The 13385-nt window shown below is 39.5% G+C and overlaps 1 long non-coding RNA gene across 1 annotated transcript in view; it reads right to left on the reverse strand.

Annotated features, from left to right (window-relative positions):
• Positions 1-13385, reverse strand: part of LOC128649841 (uncharacterized) — a 59433-nt gene that overhangs the window by 2429 nt on the left and 43619 nt on the right. The window lies entirely within an intron of this gene.

A 13385-nucleotide genomic window follows, 5' to 3' on the forward strand; every position in this document is an offset into this window, starting at 1 on the left:
CTTAGGGTTTATTTTATAGGTAAGTATTTAGTTTTAAATAGGAATAATTTAGTTAATTATATGAATTTTATTTAGATTTATTTCAATTATATTTTAAGTTAGGGGGGGTTAGGGTTAGGGTTATACTTAGGTTTAGGGGTTAATAAATTTAAAATAGTGGCGGCTACGTTGGGGGCGGCAGATTAGGGGTTAATAAATATAATGTAGGTGTCTGCGATGTTGGGGGCAGCAGATTAGGGGTTAATAAGTATAATGTAGGTGGTGGCGATGTTGGGGGCAGCAGATTAGGGGTTAATAAGTATAATGTAGGTGGCGGCAAAGTCGGGGGGCGGCAGATTAGGGGTGTTTAGATTTGGGGTTCATGTTAGGGTGTTAGGTGTAGACATAACTTTTATTTCCCCATAGGAATCAATGGGGCTGCGTTAAGGAGTTTTACGCTGCTTTTTTGCAGGTGTTAGACTTTTTTTGCAAGATTGAAGTGGCTACATTGTTTCAATGGAGCAATTTTCACAAGTATGTACTTTGACACAAAAACAGTCGGCTACATTACAAATCTTACGGTACGGCTATTACCGTTGAAAAATTGGCCATTGCGCTGGAGTGGCCAGTAACACATATTATGAGTAGCAGCGGTATAGCGTTTAAGTGCGGGATTTTCCATAGGCCATATTACAGGTTGTGCGGTCCGGCTACAATGCTTGCATTACAGCCTATACCGACATGAGCCATTTCGCGATCTGAGAGCAGTAGTCATGGATTTTGCAAAACAAAAATGTTTCACAACACATAACTAAAATGTTACAAAGTACACTAACACCCATAAACTACCTATTAACCCCTAAACCGACACCCTCCCGCATTGCAACCTCTATATTAAATGTATTAACCCCTAATCTGCCACCACTGACATCGCCAACACTAAATAAACCTATTAACCCCTAAACCACCAGCCCCCCCACATCGCCAACACTATAATAAAGTATTAACCCCTAAACCTCCAGCCCCCAACATTGTAACTACTAAACTAAACCTATTAACCCCTAAATCGCCGGCCCCCCACATTGCAAAACACTAAATTAAACTATTAAACCCCTAAACCTAACACCCCTAACTTTAAATTAAAATTACAACATAACTATCTTTAAATAAATAAAAACTTAACTGTGAAATAAAAAAAAAACTAAGTTTAAACTATAAATTAACCTAACATAACTATTCTAATAAAATTAAAAAAAAATGACCAATTAAAAATCCTAAATTACATAATTAAAAAAAAAATACGAAAAAATTAAAAACCTAAATTACACATTTAAAAAAAACTAATACTAAGAAAAAAATTACAAAAAAAAAATAAAAAATGAAATTATCAAAAATAAAAACAATTACACCTAATCTAATAGCCCTATAAAATAAAAATGCACCCCTGAAATAAAAACACCCCCTAACCTACAATAAACTACCAATGGCCTTTGAAAGGGCCCTTTGTAGGGCAAAATAAAAACCTAAATCTAAAAAAATCCTAAGCTACCCATTGACCCTTAAGGGTTATTTGTATGGGCATTTCCCTTAAAATTCAGCTCTTTTACACTGCCTTAAAAGGGCATTCAGCTCTTTTACACTGTCCTTAAAAGGGGCATTCAGCTCTGTTACACTGCCCATTAAAGCCCTAATCTAAAAAAAAACACCCCAAAAATAGAAAATAAACCTAACACCAACCCCAGAAAATCTACTTAAGGTTCGTGAAGTCCGGTCATCCATCCTCATCCAGGAGGCGAGAAGTCTTCATCCAGGCGGCGACACCTTCATCCATCTCAGAGATGTCTTCTATCTTCATCCCGGCGGTGCGGAGCTTTCCTGGACGGCGTTAACATCCTGCACGGAGCGTCCTCTACATACGATCACCGCTGTACACTGAAGTTGAATGCAAGGTACCCGTTTCAAAATGGTGTACCATGCATTCCTATTGGTTGATTTGATTCTTCAAATTCAAATCAGTCAATAGGATGAGAGCTTCTGAAATCCTATTGGCTATTCAAATCAGCCAATAGGATGAGAGCTTCTGAAATCCTATTGGCTGTTCAAATCAAACTAAATTAGTTTAGTAGTTATGATGTGAGGGGCTGGCGGTTTAGGGGTTAATAGGTTTATTTAGTGTCGGAGATGTCAGGAAGCGGCGGCTTAGGGGTTAATAACTTTTTTTAGCTTCTGCGATGTCGGGGGCTATGGCTTAAGGGTGTTTAGACTAGGAGTTTATGTTAGGGTGTTAGGTTTAAACATAACTTTCTTTTCCCCATAGCCTTCAATTGGGTTGCGTTTCGGCAATCGCCATTCCGCAATAGCAGGTGTTATTTTTTTCTAACACTATCTCCTCATTGATGTCAATGGGGGAAAGAATTCATAAGCACACAAAATCAGCCCTTGGGTTTTGTGCGGTATGGAGCTTAACGCACCATATTGCACGCACAAGGAGGCTTTTCAGTAACTCGTAATAGCAGCGCAATGGAAAGCACAATAACGCAAAAATGTTTCGTAATCTAGGTGAGTGTTAGATATTTTTAAAATTCCAATATTCTCAAGCAAATAAATTGTGGCCACTTTGTTCTGTAAAATTTTAATTTCCTTTACGTGTATTCTAGACCAAAATCAAATAAATCATAGAAATGTGTCCTGCTCATTCAGTTAAAGTGATGGTAAAACCTAGCGTTTGTGAAACAATAGGATTTACAAACGGAAAAAATAAAGGGGACTTTCATTCATGAAGTATAAAATATTTTATGCTGGAAGCTTTTTTATTTGTTGAAACCGTTCGCCGAACTGAGCTGCTCAGGCAGCCCACGGAAGAAGACTATTTTGCTGAGAGGTGACGTTTCCACCTCTTAACCAACAGCCGTGGGGGCTATCAAGCTTGGTGTCAGTTGGCACCAGGGAATGTGAGCTTAGGAGCCGGCCTATTTTTGGTTCAGCACCTGGGTAGGGCTTGCTGATTGGTGGCTAAGTGTAGCCACCAATCAGATAAGTGTAGCCACCAATCAGCAAGTGGTACCCAGGGTTCTGAACCAAAAATGGGCTGGCTCCTAAGCTTATATTCCTGCTTTTTCAAATAAAGATATCAAGAAAAATTGATAATAGGAGTAAATTAGAAAGTTGTTTAAATTGCATGCCCTGTCGGGTTTCATATCCCTTTAATGAATTGTTACATTCAATTACTTAATGATTTATAACATATTCTAAAAAAATGTTGTAAATACCAGAAGTGAACTGGAAATACAAATAATTTCCTACTATTTATTTCATTCTGAACTTTATTGTATCTTGACAATCATACTTTTTTTGTCTGACATTTACATTTATTTTATTTATTTTTTTTAACCTTTAGGATTTAGAAACATGAATGAAATAAGTTTTTAGTATTTGGAATCCATTTATCATGTAGCAGGCAGACAAGCTTCCAAGTTCACCTGTTTAACGGTGCTTGTGGCAAACTGCCCGTGTTTATCATTGCACAAACAAGAGATACTTCCTGCTCTTGTGCAAGAAGTAGAGTTCAGGGAGATTTTAACTCTGCTTACAACAGATGTTTCTTAACCCACAGTTCCAAGGTTCACGTGATAGAGTCTGCACTGCAAGGGCTCCAAAGTTGCCTCCTCAACTTGATAAATGAGTCCAGGGACACTGAACCCAATTTTTTCTTTTGTGATTCAGATAGAGCATTACATTTTAAGCAGCTTTCTAATTTACTCCTATTATCAATTTTTCTTCATTCTCTTGGAATCTTTATTTGAAATGTAAGAATGTAAGTTTAGATGCCGGCCCATTTTTGGTGAACAACCTAGGTTGTCCTTGCTGATTGGTGGATAAATTCATCCACCAATCAAAAACTGCTGTCCAGAGGTCTGAACCAAGAAAAAAGCTTATATGCCTTCTTTTTTTATATAAAGATAGCAAGAGAACGAAGAAATATTGATAATAGGAGTAAATTAGAAAGTTGCTTAAAATTGCAGGCTCTATCTGAATCACAAAATAAATTTTTTGGGTTCAGTGTCCCTTTAAACATATATTAGCTGGTTGCTCCAGCTTCAGAACAGCATCTGTTTTTACTTCGCAAGGGTTAAAGGGACACTAAACCCAATTTTTTTCTTCCATGATTCAGATAGAGAATGCAATTTTAAGCAACTTTCTAATTTACTCCTCTTATCAAGTTTTCTTCGTTCTCTTGCTATGTTTATTTGAAAAGCATTTGTGATTCAGCACCTGGGTAGCGCTTGCTGGTTGGTGGCTAAATGTAGCCACCAATAAGCAAGCGCTATTCAGGGGGGGGGGGTGCTGAACATAAAATGGGCCGGTTTCTAATCTTTACATTCCTGCTTTTCAAATATAGATAACAAGAGAACAAAGAAAATTGATAAAAGGAGTAAATTAGAAAGTTGCTTAAAATTGCATGCTCTGGGGGGCGGAGCCGACCATGGACTGAAATGGCCGCATAGTTGTGAAGCTCTGAAATTCTTAGACACAGTTAGGGTATAAAGCCTTCTTTATTAACAATTTTTATTACAAAAAGATGCTCTGGGATTATGGCGCTTATTTAAGCAGCGAGACGACTTGTAACAGGAGGAGTGAGTAGTGCATTAACACTGCACTTGAAGGAGCGCCATTAGTCTCAAGCAAGGATCGGCACTAATCACATGAAGAGAAAAGCCGCTATAGTGCCAAAATTGTCCTCCGCAATTCAGACTTGGATCCACCCTAGGGGATAAACAACCACCCGAGCGCTTATTGAGTGCGCTGACACAGTGGTCGGATGAAGGAGGCAGCCATAAATAACAGTGGCGCAATGTACAGGTGAGCGCCATGTTTTTAACATGTTACGCACATAAGTGATGAATCAGACCCACATCGCCACTACATAAAACCCGGACCACATAGCATTGACCGGTGTTCACACCGGGTGGGGGAGTACACATCGCTGTTGAACAGATTGCGACAGAGATCGCTGGAGACCACATATATATAACAGGCACAACAGAGAGCTCGTAAACTCTGACCACGTGGCACAGGACAATTGCATAAAAGCACAAGTGTTCGAAACTCACTCTCCTGCAGTGTAATCTCAGACAACGATCTTCTCAGTTAGGCCTCTGTTGCCGGGCTCAGAGTGAGAGATGTGGGGGTAGCCAAACCCAGGAAATAAGAAGTACAGAGACTCACAGTATCGCACCCCCCCCTCACTATACACCATTAGACACAGGAAAATAAATAAATTTTAAATAAATCTGAAAGGGTCACAAAAAGAGAAAGAGCAGGAGGGAAAGTTGATAAATATCTAAATAAAGCCTCTTTGTATAGACAAATATAAGCTACACGCTGCAGGCAGGGGCCCTAAGCCCTGGGAAAGAATACAACCCTATTAAATATTCACTGAGACCTTTAAAATGGCTGCAAGGAAATCAGGCAAAGGTGACAAAAACGCAAAAAACAACCCAAACAAGATGAGTATGTTTTTCAAAACTTCACAGGCGTTGACAATGGATGATGAGGATATATCCCAGACCCCAGAAGAAACAGACACTCCTCAAGACACAACAGCGGACACCCCACTCACAAGAGCTGATTTAAAGGATCTTCCTACAAAGGGAGACTTCACCTCATTCATACAGCAGGTGGGCCGCATGATTAAAGATGGACTGGCGGAAGTGAGGAAAGAGGTTAACGAATTGGGAAATAGAGTAGAATACCTGGAGGAACAGTCAGAGTCACAAACATCTGATATGGACCTAATGAATAGAAAACTCCTGTCTCAAGAATCCCAAATTACTTTCCTTCAGGAAAAATTAGAGGATCTGGACAACAGAGGGAGGAGGCAGAATATAAGGATTAGAGGCCTACCAGAAAGAATTACCCCTGAAAATCTGCACTCCTCCCTCCAAGATCTGTTTAAGACTATACTAAAAGAAACTGAATACACCGAAATACCACTTGACAGAGCCCATAGGGCTTTGAGGCCCCAACCCAAAGAGAAAGATCCCCCAAGGGATGTAATTATAAAATTCCATAAATATTTGGACAAAGAAAAGATTATGAAAGCCTCAAGGCAACAACAATCAATATCTTATCAGGAACATCAATTACAGCTCTACGCCGATCTCAGCCCACTCACGCTACAGAATAGAAGAGAAACAAGGTTTTTGACACAGCACCTCCAAGACAACAGAATCGCCTACAGATGGGGGTTCCCCTTTAGCATTAAAGTGCTGAAAAACAACCGAATTTATGTCTACAAAGCACTGGAGGATCTGGAAGACTTTTGTACCCAATTGGGAATACCGCAACCCTCCTTACCGTCTCTACATGAACCAAAGACACCAGCAGCAAACAACCCACTACAGCAAAGATCACGTTGGCAGACAATCCAGCGAAAGCGCCCAAGAACCCCTGCCACAACTGACCCTTCAATAGCCCATGAACCTGATGATGGCTGACCCAGCAACCGGTACAGAATATGGACTTTATAGTGAAAATCAGGACCCAGAAGTGAGTTTTGGGTCTATCTAGGGCTTGGAGAGGGGACCTCGCATCTGATCAGGTAATGTTGTTAGTTATTGTTTTTTTTTTTTATGATGCTTGGAGTCCCCTAAGAAATAGACATTGAACTGATTCACCAAAGACTGAGCACTGGATATAAGCTTTAATATAGCTCCCACATTTTAGCAATGTTGAAAGTCTTTACACCTATGGTGACCTAATAAAATTAAGGGAGCATGATGATCACTTGTCTAAGACATGTATTGAAAAATTGAAGATATCTTACTAAAAAAAAAAAAAAAAATATATATAAAAGAGGAATAATATGCAAATGTGATAAATGTAATGTTAATACTATGTACCCCTAACTGTGTCTAGACCTATAGAGGTCTTTGGATCCCCCTAATTTTTTCTTTGTTTTTAACTCTCCATGGAGAGGATGGTCTTGATAATTGGAGTTCTAGTTCTATTGTTGATATTGTCATATATGTTTATTATGACAAGCTTGAATTTTTTGTATTTTTGGTCACTTTCGCATGCAAGATATTGTCATATTGTCCGCTCGACAGAGATAATGTTTAGTAAAGAGCAAATGCAGACTTAATTCCTAATTAATGTATTATGACATAAAGTTAATTTCACAAAATTGTAAGGGTCTGAACTCCCCTGCCAAGAGGTCAATTGCAATGACGTGGTTTAAAAAATCACAGGGATCAATAGTGTTTCTACAAGAAACCCATTTCCTCAAGCATAAAGAACCAAAACTATATTCTAAAATTTATACCCAACAAATTTTTAACTCAAATTCCAAAAAAAAAAATGGGGTTGGTATACTGATAAGTAAAGATGTCCCATTCCAAATGTTAGACCAATTCTCGGATGAAGATGGCAGGGTCTTAATATTAGTGGGTACATTATATAATACTCAGCTAACTTTAATGAACATATACGCGCCCAACACAAATCAAACCTCCTTCTATAATAAAGCTTTAACCAAACTGGGAGACATGCAGAGAGGCGTAGTAATAGTGGGCGGCGATTTCAATATCACACTGAATCCCCTCATGGACTGCTCCACAGGAAAGAGTCAAATAACACAGAGAAATAGGATAAGCATTACCCAAAAATTAGACACCCTCTTATTAACAGATGTCTGGAGATTAAACCATCCCAGAACCCGAAGTTACACTTTTTATTCACACCCGGGTCACTCCTATTCCAGAATAGATTATTGGTTATTAGACCATAATAATATAGCCAGTGCCACAGACACAGAGATATTGCCAATATCATGGTCGGACCATGCGTCTATCACGTTAGAGCTTAGGTGGCCCTCAATGCCCTTACGCCAATCTTTGTGGCGCTTGGACCCCACCCTACTACATAACCCACTTATTAAACGCCATATAGGGGAGCATATCAAAGAATTTTTCCGGCACAACACCTCAATGGACACAAATCAGATTAATAATTGGTTAGCACATAAAGCTACTATTAGGGGAGAGTTAATTAAACAAAGAGCAATCCTACGTAAACAATATGACACAGAGTACAAAAAATTACTCTCTGCATTAAAGCTAGCGGAACAGCGACATAAACTTAATCCTACAGATGACAACCTTACACAGTTGGTGTGCGGGGCCAGGACGGCCTTTCGACTCCACCTGCAAAGAGATGCTAACAAAAAAGCATTCTACCTAAAAAAATGTATTTCCATAATAGCAATAAAGCAGGCACGTGGCTGGCGAAAACTTTAGCAAAAAAAAAGTATCAGGCTCACATTTTTAAAATAGATAACGATAAAGGACAGACCGAGATAGAACCAAAAAAAATAGCAAACGTGTTTGGGGATTATTATGCTAAACTATACAACATTTCAAATCAGGGAAGATCTGGAAATTCAGGCACCCTTACCCAATACCTAGATTCAGTAGATGTCCCAAGCATCTCTACACAAGAGGCAGACACCCTAGATTCCCCTTTTACACTACAAGAAATATTAAAGGCCATAGAGACATTACCCAACAATAAGAGCCCAGGCCCAGATGGATACTCTAATGATTATTATAAAACTTACAAAGCCCTAATAGCGCCACACCTATTAACAGCCTTCCAACACATAGATGATTTAGGAAGTTTTCCAGCAGAATGCTTGGAAGCTTACATCTCAGTGCTCCTTAACCAAATAAACCAGGTAATCTACCAAGCAGTTACAGACCCATATCGCTACTCAACACAGATCTCAAACTTTATGCGAAGATTTTAGCAGGGCGCATCAATAAAATACTACCACAGATTGTACACCTTGACCAAGCAGGTTTTGTCCCAGGGAGAGAAGCGAGAGACAACACCATTAGAACACTACAATTAATTGACTATGCTAAAATAAACAAATTAGGAATGGTGGTTGTCTCCGCTGACGCTGAAAAAGCGTTCGATCGCTTAGATTGGCGCTTTTTGCAAGCAACACTACGTAAAATGGGATTTGGGGAAATTATTATAAAAAGAATCTTTAGTCTGTATCAAAACCCCTCAGCTAAGGTAAAAGCAAATAATATTTTGTCAGATAAGTTTGTCATTCAAAATGGAACACGACAAGGATGTCCACTGTCCCCCCTTTTATTTGTGTTGAGTATGGAAATCCTGGCCCATAAAATTAGACAAAACACGCAAATCTCAGGTATTATAATAGGGCAAAATAACTATAAATTGTCACTTTACGCCGATGATGTGCTGCTCACATTGTCTAACCCCACAGTATCTATCCCAGCAGTGTTGAAGGAGTTCGGGGAGTTTGGGATGTTCTCCAACTTCCTACTAAATGACCAAAAATCAGAAATCTTAAACATCTCTATGCCAAAAAAGAATACTCTGAATTACTAAAAAAGTGCCCATTTATACCCCAAAAAAAGGCCATCAGGTATTTGGGGATCTATCTGTCGCCCAGACCTAGCACCCTGTTTGTGAAAAATTACCAAAACTTATATAATGAGCTAATTAAAGACCTCAATAGGTGGAGTGACAAATTGATTTTGTGGTGGGGGCGTATACAGGCAGTGAAAATGACTGTGTTACCCAAAATTCTTTATATGCTCCAAACGGTGCCAATCGCGTTACCTATTTCATTCCGCATTAAGCTTCAGAAAATGTTGAATAATTACATTTGGGGCAGAATAAAGCCGAGAATCATTAAATCTACAATGTATAGAACTACACAAAATGGTGGATTGGGACTCCCCAATATTGAAATGTATTATAAAGCAAAATGCTTACAAAAAATACTAGATTGGCACCGAAATACTGAAAATAAAGCCTGGGTGACACTGGATTCCCATATCTTGAGGACCCCTTCCCCTGGGGTGTTGTGCTGGATAGAAAAAAAGAGTCTCCCTCCATGGGTCAGGACATACCCACTATATCAGCATACTTTTGATATCTGGGACAACATTATAGCAGGTAATAGCCAAATATCATCCCTGAGATCCCCGATGTCTCCAGTTTCCCCTAATGCTGAATTACACGGGGGCCTGGAACAAAAACTAATTAGACAGCTTGATTGGGAAATAGGCTACACGTTACCCATAACCAAATTCCTAACTAATGGTAAACTAAAGCAGAGATCTGACCTTAGCGGTGAAGTGGGGGGTGCCTTCACGAAATGGCTGAAGTATTTTCAGCTCCAACACTTTCTGGCCACGTCCCCAGACAGAGAAAAGCTAATTAGACAGCCTACTATGTTCGAACAACAGTGTCTTAGTAATCAACCACTATGCCATACCCTGGCGTGGGCAAAGAGGGCACTATCGCTCAGCGAATTGAACGTGGCCCCTAACTATAGGAGTAGATGGCACAGGGACTTAGGGAAGGAATTAAATGAACAGGAATGGAAACATATCACACAGAACACTAGAAAATCCTCGACTGCGGCCAGGACTTTGGAATTAAATTTCAAGGTCCTGACAAGATGGTACCTCACCCCTACGAGAATTAAGACAATCTATCCAACAGCCTCTGATATGTGTTGGAGGGGGTGCGGTAAAAGGGGTACCATGATACACATCTGGTGGTCCTGTGATAAGCTTCAACCCTTCTGGGTACAAATAGGAGATTTTATTAAGTCAATTAGCAACCAAAACACCGAGTATCACATCCAACCCACGACAGCATTACTAAACTTACTCCCAAACTGTAAATGCAAAATTAGGAGGAAATTGATACAACTAGCTCTAAATACAGCCAAGTCCCTGATAGCCTCTAATTGGAAATCACAGGTGGTTCCCACATATAGGGCCTGGGAGACGTCAATGGACCATATGATTCAGTTGGAGGAGTATGGCTATTTTATAAGAAAAGATATGGAGATGTTTAACAACATAAAGTTTTACTGGGAAACACGAATGCACACACATTGAATACTGTTTTATGATATAAGAAACATTATAGCAAATGGGAGAGAGAAGTCCCTAGGGCAACCAAATGGATATCACATATATAAGTAAATACACTCCTCTGTCGAAATGGGCAAAAGAACCTTTGGCTTCTGCACAACGAAGGTGACCAACCTTTGAAATGTTTTGTTTTATTTTCTTTGTTAGTGATATGAGTTATATCTCAAGTAATAAAAGATGAGTTAAAATGTAGGATGTTAAACCTATGTAAAGCACAGATAGACATGATGATCTGTAATCAATGTGATCTTAACCGCATTTTCTTGTAATGTTTCATTTTTTCATCCAATAAAAAACTTTGAGGAAAAAAAATTGCATGCTCTATCTGAATCATGAAAGAAAAAATGTGGGTTTAGTGTCCCTTTAAGGATTTTGAGGCACACCCATTAGATAATTTATTTTAGATTCAGTGGGGGGGATAGATAGAAGGGTATGGGAGTTATTGTAGGATCTATTTGGGGTTTGAGAATATTAATCTCCAATATATAAATGTAAGCTCTGTGGGTCTCTAGGGGAACAGGGGTCCTATTGGAATAAAGGGAGTCATTTGTATATGTTTATTAATATATATTACTTTATTTTATATTTAGCAAATATTTATATGCTGATGACTGATAGCTTGTAAACTTGAATAGGTTCATTGACAGTAAGCAGTTAACCCAAACTATGCTTGATTTCAGTGGTGGTTAACAGAAATGGGTTAAATGATAGTGATGTCGCGAACCTAAAAATTTCGGTTTGCGAACGGCGGACTCGAACTTCGCATGCTGGAGGGGGATCCCTGGCAAAACTCCCATGGAAAATTACATATTTTTTGCAGAGTCTGCTTTTAAGCCATAATGGGCCTAAATCAACTATCATTCCCAAAGTGGCTGTCTCAAAACATCCCGGGCAGAAGATAGATTGATAGATAGGATAGATAGATATACATAGATTGATAGTTAGATAGAATCGATAGATTCTAACTCTGTTGTTTCAAGTTCTACTATTCTTAGCTCTTTTATCTCATCCCTGTTACTTCCAGGACTCTCAGTGGTGGTGGTCTACATGGCAATCATGATTAGCCTAACCAAATACTACAATCCAACCTTGGCTCAGTCTTCCTAAGGCAATTCATTGGCTGTATTTTGGTAGTACTATTCTTATTAGTTTAATAGCTGATACGACACCGAATGGTGGCAGCTCTATATGGCCTGCATGAATAGCCGCACCCAAAGCCCAAAAAAAGCCAAGCGGTTTTGCACTAACACCCATGGCTAACTCTGTTGTTTCAAATTCTACTATTCTTAGCTCTTTTATCTCATCCCTGTTACTTCCAGGACTCTCAGTGGTGGTGGTCTACATGGCCATCATGATTAGCCTAACCAAATACTACAATCCAACCTTGGCTCAGTCTTCCTAAGGCCCTTCATTGGCTGTATATTGGGAGTACTGTTCTTATTAGTTTAATAGCTGATACGACACCGAATGGTGGCAGCTCTATATGGCCTGCATGAATAGCCGCACCCAAAGCCCAAAAAAAGCCAAGCGGTTTTGCACTAACGCCCATGGCTAACTCTGTTGTTTCAAGTTCTACTATTATTAGCTCTTTCATCTCATCCCTGTTACTTCCAGGACTCTCAGTGGTGGTGGTCTACATGGCCATCATGATTACCCTCACCAAAATATAACAATACGTGCGTGCAGGGAACCATGGTAAGCTTACTTCCTTTCGCAAAATCGAGTATAACAGTTGCAGGCAGAGGTTCTGACCCTGCATTATGGCTGCACCTCTCCCTAAAAGAGGCATGCGTTACAGAGTCTGTGGGCATGTATGCAAAGAGCTGGCCTGCCTAAAAAGAGGAGCAAGGCTGTACAGGTTGTTCTCCTTCAGCCGTTTTATACGCTGTCCCACGGCCACGACCCTCAACAACCACAACAGAATGAAACACCACATATGCCATCCTTTTGAACAACCGAGTACAGGTATGGCATTGATTTTAGTTACACGGCGATATTTATTATGAACCGTGAAATTGAAAACAAAAACATGATTGGACACCCAGTACAGTACAGGTCATTCTCCTTCGGCCTTTTTAGAATAGTGTTCCGGACCCCCAACAAAAACAACAGCAGGAAAGAGGACATATGGCATCCTTTTGAAAATTAGATTACAGGAAAGGCATTGATTTTAGAAACCCGGAGATAATTTGTTGCAACCGGGAATTTGAATCAAGCAAATGATTCGATGGACACCCAGTACACTTCTTTCTCCTTAGGCCTTTTTATAAGAGGGTCCAGGACCCTCAAACAAAACACCAGCAGGAAAGAGGACATATGGCATCCTTTTGAACAATAGAGTACTGGAAAGGCATTGATTTTAGAAACCCAGAGATAATTTTTTGCAAATGGAAATTTGAATCAAAAAAATGATTCGAT

The sequence above is a fragment of the Bombina bombina genome, chromosome 2 (assembly GCF_027579735.1).
Source record: "Bombina bombina isolate aBomBom1 chromosome 2, aBomBom1.pri, whole genome shotgun sequence".
NCBI lineage: Eukaryota > Metazoa > Chordata > Amphibia > Anura > Bombinatoridae > Bombina > Bombina bombina.